The sequence below is a fragment of the Cucurbita moschata genome, unplaced genomic scaffold, assembly GCF_002738365.1.
Source record: "Cucurbita moschata cultivar Rifu unplaced genomic scaffold, Cmos_1.0 Cmo_Scf00110, whole genome shotgun sequence".
NCBI classification, from domain to species: Eukaryota; Viridiplantae; Streptophyta; class Magnoliopsida; order Cucurbitales; family Cucurbitaceae; genus Cucurbita; species Cucurbita moschata.
This window is the reverse complement of record NW_019268626.1, coordinates 153,670-162,426: the sequence shown is the minus strand read 5'-3', so window position 1 is coordinate 162,426 and position 8,757 is coordinate 153,670. Positions and strand designations below refer to the sequence as shown.

The following is an 8,757-nucleotide window of genomic DNA, read 5'->3' as shown; positions in this document are numbered from 1 at the left end:
ATTCTTCCATAGGACCTTAACAAGAGGGATTTCCTTGTTTCTCAATCATTTGACTTTCTTGTCTATTATTTGAATCGGGTCTTCTTTAAACGTTAGGTCATCTCTCAAGAAGAGAGTTTCATGAGCCAGTACGTGCGAACGATCTAGGGTATACTTCCGTAGTATGGATACATGAAAGATATTATGTACTGCAGACAAGTTTAGGCATTGCCCAATTCTATAGGCCATAGATCCAATCCTTTCTAATATCTCAAAGGTACGGATAAACCTAGGGCTTAGCTTCCCCTTTTCACCCTACCTGAGCACCCCTCTCGTTGGGTGCTACCTTTAGGAATATATGATCCCCTACCTACAATTTCATGTCCTTGCGCCTTAGGTCTGCATAGCTTTTCTCTCGGCTTTGCGCAGTTTGTATCCTAGCTTTAATCTTCTGGACTACGGCGTTGGAAATTTGCACCAGCTCTGGCCCAATAGTTGTCGTTTGCCCCCCTTCTTCCCAAAGGATAGGGGATCAAAATCTTCGTCCATAGAGAACCTCGTATGTGGCCATTTGTATGGTGGCTTGGCAAGTATTATTATAAGCGAATTTCATAAGGGGTAGGTACTTATCCCAACTTCCTGCAAAATCCATCACATATACCCTCAACATGTCTTCCAATATTTGCTTGAGCATTTCTGTTTGACCATCTATTTATGGGTGGAATGTCATACTACAACTGCGTACCCAATGCCTTCTGTTGAATTTTCTAGAAGCGAGATTTAAATCTGGCATATCGGTCTAATACTATTGCATTTTGTTGAATTTCCAAAAGTGTACCCAATACCTTTACTGATGAATATTCATTTTTAATGTTAGCAAGAGTAGCTTAGTTGGGAGATTGTTAGACTGAAAATTTGAAGGTCACATGTGTTTTATCCCTGTTCAACGCACCTAATACAAGTTTATTATGTGACTATACAATCTAAAAACATAACTTGCTTATTCAATCTAAAATTAGTGATTATTTCTTTTTTAAACATAATGAATTAGCGGAAATACCTTTACTTATGAATTTTCATTTTTAATATTAGCGGGGATAGCTCTGTTGGGAGAGAGTCAGACTGAAGACTTGAAGGTCACGTGTTTGATCTCCACGTTCAGCGCACCTTATTCTAGTTGCATAACTCGACTATTCAATCTAAAATTAGTCATTATTCCTTTCTAAAATCTCAATGAATTATCGGAAGTACCTAACGTGTTCTAGTTCACTGCACCTTATACAAGTTGGATAACTTGAATTTCTTATTAAAAATTAGTGATTATTTCTATTTAAATTTCAATGAATTAGCGAAAATACCTTTAGTGATGAATTTTTATTTTTAACGATAGTGTGGATAGCTCAGTTGAGAGAGCGTTAGATTGAAGATATGAAGGTCTCGTGCTTGATCCACGTTAACCACAGTTGCACAATTTGACTATTCAATAAAAAATTAGTCATTATTTCTTTTTAAAATCTCAATGAATCAATGAAAATAATTTTACGGATGAATTTTCATTCTAATGTTTGCATGGATATCTAAATTGGGAGTGGGAGTGGGTCTATAGATCTAAAGATAGCCTGGATTCCTAATTATTTATTTGACTATAAATGCTCTATAAGAATTCTTTATTTTAATGTTAGCATGTATAGCTGTAGATTGAATATTATTTTGATGTTAGCATGGATATCTAAATTGGGAGTGGGAGTGGGAGTGGGTCTATAGATCTAAAGATAGCGTGGATTCCTAATTATTTATTTGACTATAAATGCTCTATAAGAATTCTTTATTTTAATGTTAGCATGGATAGCTATGGATAGCTGTAGATTGAATATTGGAAGAGATGATTTCTTTTTAAAATTTCAATGAATTAGCGTAAATAATTTTACTGATGAATTTTCATTTTAATGTTAGCATGGATATCAAAATTGGGAGTGGGAGTGGGTCTATAGATCTAAAGATAGGGTGGATTCCTAATTATTTATAAGAATTCTTTATTTTAATGTTAGCATGGATAGTAGAATTGAGAGTGGGTCTATAGATCTAAAGATAGTGTGGATTCCTAATTATTTATTTGACTATAAATGCTCTATAAGAATTCTTTATTTGACTATAAATGCTCCATAAAACATTTAGTAAAATGACTCTTTTATTGCTCCATAAGACATTTAGTAAAATGACTCATTTTATTGCATGGAACAATAAAATTGAAGTTCTCGTATAATTGTCAATACATTCTACTTTCAATGTTGCCAAATTGAGTCATTTTGATATAGGTGATGATTTTTCTGATTCGATGACGAATCCTGAAGAGGGGGGTGATGATAAGAATCACGGTGTACATTCTACTTTCAATGTTGATGAGTTGAGTTCTTTTGATGTAGGTGATGATTTTTCTGATTCGAGGACGAATCCTTTTGAAGAGGGAGATGATGATAAGAATCACGGTGTTCCAATTGGACCTATTACATAACCCAAGGCCAAGAAGATTCAACAAGCATTCATCCTTAGGCTAGGTTCAACAATCATTTCATGTGTTACAAGCTGATTCGTTTGAGTCAAGACCATTTGGAGATTCAAAAGTAAATATTTGGACAGTTGAAGTAGTGGATGAAGTTGCAAGCATCATTTCATGAGCGGTTAGAAAACTTTATTTATTATTTTAATTTCATAAAGTTTGTAATGCCCAAATTGACTTCGTCTTCTGTGGAGATTTAAAGGGATTGAGATTAAATCACGGCCACTAACTTCTTTTGTTGGGAGACCATAAATACCCACAAATTATTATGTAAAAGCATATTTGTGATCAATGAAATTAATCTCTCAAGTTGAGACGATCCCCCTTATAGAAATCTGAGCATATCTTTGTCATTTCTAAGTTTCATGCAATTCTTGTGGTAGATTGCATCTGAGTAATTCAATCAAGCCTTGATCAAGTTCGATGGTGAAGTGACTCAATTTAGAAAAAGGTTCCAAATCTTGTTTCTCAATCTTCGATCTCATCATCTAATTCTAGCTTTATCTCTTGGTTGATCAAAATTTTGTATAAGGAGGTGTTAATTTCTTTAATACAAGGGTTCTTGCTTCTACAAAAGCTTGGCTCGTTGGGCTGAAGATTACGGTTGGTCTATCATCCTCCAACGGGATCTTCTAACCTCATGACTTGCTCTGATGCGATCGTTCTTCTAACACCGATGACACGTCCAGTTGTCGAGATTGGTAATGTAAGTTTGTAACCCATTCATTGAGGTTCTTGGAATGATTCTATAGCTTATCATTTCCATGTTGGGAGTTGGATCATGGGTCTTGGGCGAAGGAATCCTTTGTTTACCACCCTTCAAGTTGAAGGAAGTGTCATAAGGCTAATTTTTTTTTAATTTTTTTATCTATTTTATTGATTTTTTTTAGTGATTTTATTTGATTTTATTTCAATTTGGTCAAACTCACCCACGTGCTCATCTCAATAATTTCAGTCTTGTTGGCGTTCAATAAGAGAGACCTTGAAAATAACCTGAAACTATTCAACTGGATTATCACATTAACAATTTGAATCAAATAAAGTGGCATTAACCATTTGAATCACCTCAATCCCACTTGTTGAACTTGACCAAATGTCTATAACATAACACTAACAAAGGTACAAAGTAACACAAACAAAGGTACAAAGTAACACTAACAAAGGTACAAAGTTCATAAAAGTCTTTTTAATCTAAAATACCATTGAACTTGACCATTATAGTGCCTCTCAAACGTAGGTAAAATTTAAATTCGGGTCTCCTTGTCAAACTCACTCGGGTGCACATCTAAACCATGATGGCGTTCAACAAGAGAGACCTTGAAAATAGTCGGATTATCGCATTAACCATTTGAATCACCTCAACCCCACTTGTTGAAATTGAAACAAATATCTATAACATAACACTAACATAGGTACAATGTTCATAAAAGTCTTTTTAATCTAAGATACTATTGAACTTGACCATTACAGTGCTCTCAAAATGAGGTAAAGTTTAAATATAATTGGTGACAAAAGATGAAACTATAAAATAGAAAGAAATAAGAAAATAATATTCAATTTCAGAGAATCAAACCAGAATCTCCTAGGTGAAAGCCAAATATCCAAACCGTTGGACAACAATGAATTTTTGGTGTAGTTGTCCTAAATTTTTTTGTCTAATCGCTGAAGAGTTTTACTATGATGTTTTGGGTAATGTCTAACTCTTCGACACGTCCTTTCATGTGTGTGATAGAGTTCTCAAAGTTACCGCGATGTTTCAAGCTGTTCGATCGTGTGGCTCTTTCTTTAAAAGGGTCAACATCAAACGTCAGGTCTTTGATTGGCAACTCATCCAGAGGAGCGTCGATTGCATCGATTCTAACAACAATCTTCCCATGAGTTTATGGTGCATGACCCATTTTTTATACCATTCACCTTCGAGCGCCACCATAGTTTTGCATCGCTCATGAGATGCATTGCGACCAACATAACTCTTAGGCCCTATGAGCAAGTTCCAGTAACCTTCAAGTATTGTTCTACATCAAAAATAAAGCTTTTTAATTCCTTAGCATCCCGGTTTCCCTTTAAGGGGTTGTATTTTCCTCTGCAGTATTTTCATCTGCCTCTTCTATATCATTATTTTCATCTGCCGCTTCTATATCATAGAGTCGGTAAGCTTTTGACTCTTCACTAACTACCAGCACAACATAACCCAAACTCTTATCATCTAGCTTAGTTCTCTGAGATGCCCCTCTTTTTGTCTCTAATCAACTCGAGCTCACAATATTGTTTTTCTTCCTTCTGTTACAGCTCCAAAACTAATCGTCGTTGTGCTTTTTCTACCCTTCTTCTATTCTTTTCCAGCATTTTATCTAGCTCTTCTCTCTCTTTTCGTGCTTGTTCTTCTTTCTGTCTTGTAGCAGTAAGAGCGGCTTCTTTCTCTTTCTCTAGCTGCACATCAACATCAACAAACAACTTCGTGCGACCTTCCTCTATTCTCCTCTGTATTTCTAATTTAGTCTCTTCAGAGTTTAGCCTTTCTCCAACCTTCTTCTGAATTAGTTTTTCCATCCTCCTAGCTGCATCTTCTTATGAATTAGTTCTTCCATCCTCCTACTTGCATCTTCTTCTAACTTCTTCAACTTTGCTTCACGCCTTTTCTTCTCTTCTTCCTCTTTCTTAAGCTTCTCTATGGAATGATTCCGATCAGTGGATGCACAACTAGGACTGAAACTGAACGATTTGAGGAAAGAAGATAACGAGGAAGACCTACTTCTGCGTTGGCGGCTGAGGGAACTTGAACGGCTGCTTCTCCTAGAATGGGTAATGGAATGATAGGGGGAAGGACTTGGGTCCCTTCTGCTTCTCTGACTATGACGATAGGAATTGGGGCGGTGAGTGTATGACAGAGACCTTGAACCACTTCTCCCCATAAGTTTCAATTGAGTTTGAGTGGCTGCTACAGGCTGAGATATAGCATGCAATACGAATATTCGATTCAAAGACATCTTTGTCTCCATGATTAAGCCTCTCTCAGGATGAAACATCTTGCATGTTCCATTTTGAAACAAAAAGGTAACCCCCTTTGCTTGCAATTTACCACTACTCAACAAATTGTTCCTCAGGTCTGGCACATAGAACACTTCTGTGATTATCATTATGATTCCATTCACTTCCAGTCGTACATTACCCTTTCCGGTTACAACCATGCTTGACATTCCCATTGAAAATGTCCTAGCTTGTGACAGTTATAGCACTCCACTGTGGCCTTGTTGAAGGTTTGTCTGCCTCGTCCCCTTCCTCTGCCTCTAAAGCTTCCACGACCTTGACTCCTTCCTCCATCAGACTGCACAAGTGGACTCTCCATCGACACACTTAGAAGACTGCTGCTTCTAGTTTTAAATAGTTTAGGGCATGACTCTAATACCAAATTGTTAGGAACAGAAAAAGAAAACTGGAAAGATGAGAAGAATTGGGAGAAATCTCTCATCCAATTGAAGAATGACTAAATCAAATCTAATTCAAATAACTAGATCAAATCTAATCCAAATAACTCAATCAAATCTAATCCTAACAGTTACCATATCTATTTGGTATCATATTTATATCTCGTATCTATATCTCATTTTTATTTTTTTAACTCTGAGATATTTTACTTTTATAAATAGATATCTTCACGAAAATAAGTTTAATTTATGTTGAGATGGAGAATAAAAATTGACACTTAAAGGACGTTGATATTGGGACTTTGATTCCTCTTAGTGTGAAGATTGCATCTTGCAATTACTTGGGTAGAGAATGTGTTTCACTTAAAATTTACTCAAGAGAAAATAATCAAATAACGAACCATATTTGAGAAAGAATAAAAATTAAAACATGGCATGAATGACATCTTCTTGAATCTTTGTTTTGTTCTCCTAAATGTATATAAATAAAATCTTATATATTTTTAGATAAAAAATTTAAGATCTCCATCCAAACTTCTACTCATAAATTTAATTATTATTTGTATACAATTGTTAATAAGTAAGAAAATACACGTACAAAATGTTTATACTATTGGTAGTACACTAGTCTCGGTTGTTTGACTAAAACAATGCAACCATTGTCCAAACTAAAGAATTTGATTCGAAGATATCTCCTAATAGAGGGAGGCTCAATTAGACTTTGTTGTAAGATTCGACCCTATCAATTTGAATAGCGTTCTCCAACTATAAATATTAAACTCTAAAGTATTCACGAGCAAAGTAAATTTGTTGAAACTATCTATAAAAGTGTTCCAAAGTGAGTCGTGGAGAAGATTTGTCTTAAAATCTAGTTCCAATTAAGGATGTCAATGATGAAGAAGTGCAAGCTGTTGGAAGGTTTGCCGTGGAAAATTTCAGAGGTGGTAGATATAATTTAATCTACAAGCGTGTGGTGGTCTTTTCAGTCCCATATAGGCTTTGACCCCAAATTTTATATTATTATTGTGATAGAAGCTATAAATGACAACAATATTCATTGGTCAGATATTGCAATTGTGAAGAAGTTCCGTCATATGCATGGGACACTACCGCCATCCAATAAGCTCTGTCATATGCATGGGACGCTACCGCCATCCAATAAGCTCTGTCATATGCATGGGACGCTACCGCCATCCAATAAGCTCTTATCTTTTGGAGGAATCTTTTAAGGAATTCATCAAATTCCCTCTCTCCACAAGTAGTATAAGCTAATATCTCTTTTAAGGAATTCATCAAATTCCTCATCAAATTCCCTCTCTCCACAAGTAGTATAAGCTCTCTCTATGTGCTTGTGGGACATTACTCAGCCATAATGACATAATAATCCTTTCCCTCTCCACAGGTAGTATAAGCTCTTATCTCTTTTAAGGAATTCATGAAATTCCTCATCTTCCCTTTACAATAAGCTCTTATCTCTTTTAAGGAATTCATGAAATTCCTCATCTTCCCTTTACAATAAGTCCTCTCTCTATGTCATCAAATTCCTCAATGTCATCAAATTCCTCATCAAATTCCCTTTACAATAAGTCCTCTCTCTATGTCATCAAATTCCTCATCAAATTCCCTTTACAATAAGTCTTCCCTTTACAATAAGTCCTCTCTCTATGTCATCAAATTCCTCATCAAATTCCCTTTACAATAAGTCCTCTCTCTCTATGTCATCAAATTCCCATTACAATAAGTCCTCTCTCTATGTGCTTGTGGGACATTACTCAGCCATAATGACATAATAATCCTTTTATAAGTATCTTTTCTTTTCCTCTCGTACCCACCTTATACATAACATGTTAAATTAATTCATACTTAAAAAAATAATTTCGGGGTATCGATCCCCGTACCTCTCACATGCTAAGCGAGCGCTCTACCATCTGGGCTACATCCCAACAATTTTTGCTAAATTTCCCATCATCAATAATAGTGAAAATGAAGAAATATTGCTACCCAACATGTCATGAATAGGGAAAAATTGAAATCATCAATAATAGTGAAAATGAAGAAATATTGCTACCCAACATGTCATGAATAGGGAAAAATTGAAAAGAAATAATATATTTAATAATAGATAGTCTTATTTTTGGAGATGCGGGGTATCGATCCCCATACCTCTCGCATGCAAAGCGAGCACTCTACCATCTGAGATACATCCCCGTAATTTTTACATCATAAAACCCTAAATGTCCCATCATCAATAATAGTGAAAATAAAAAAAATATCAAAATATTAATAACAAATAGTTTGCTTTGGTGATGCCGGGCATTGATAATTGTGAAAATGAAAAAATATAATAACAAATTAAATACTTTCTTTTGGAGAGGCGGGTTATCAGATAATTGTGAAAATGAAAAAATATAATAACAAATTAAATACTTTCTTTTGGAGAGGCGGGTTATCAATCCCCTGTGAAAATGAAAAAATATAATAACAAATTAAATACTTTCTTTTGGAGAGGCGGGTTATCAATCCCCGTACAACTCGCATGCAAAGCGAGCGCTCTACCATCTAAGCTATATCTCTACAATTTTTACATCACGAAACCCTAAGCGTCTCGTCATGAATAATAGTGAAAATGAAAAAATATCGCTACTCATTAGGTCATAAATAAGGAAATATTGAATAGAAATAAAATAGTAATAACGAATAGTTTCTTTTGGAGATGCGAGGTATCGATCCCCGTATCTCTCCCATGCTACATTCCCACTCCCATGCTACATTCCCACGATTTTACATAAAAAAAAC

General features: G+C 35.3%; 1 non-coding gene and 1 pseudogene across 1 annotated transcript; both read right to left on the bottom strand.

The window, feature by feature from the left end:
• Positions 1-4,747: 4,747 nt before the first annotated feature.
• Positions 4,748-5,428, bottom strand: LOC111439812 (annotated as a pseudogene).
• A 2,668-nt stretch (positions 5,429-8,096) lies between these two features.
• Positions 8,097-8,169, bottom strand: TRNAA-UGC. Its single transcript has one exon. It is a non-coding gene; the product is annotated as a tRNA-Ala (tRNA).
• Positions 8,170-8,757: the final 588 nt, after the last annotated feature.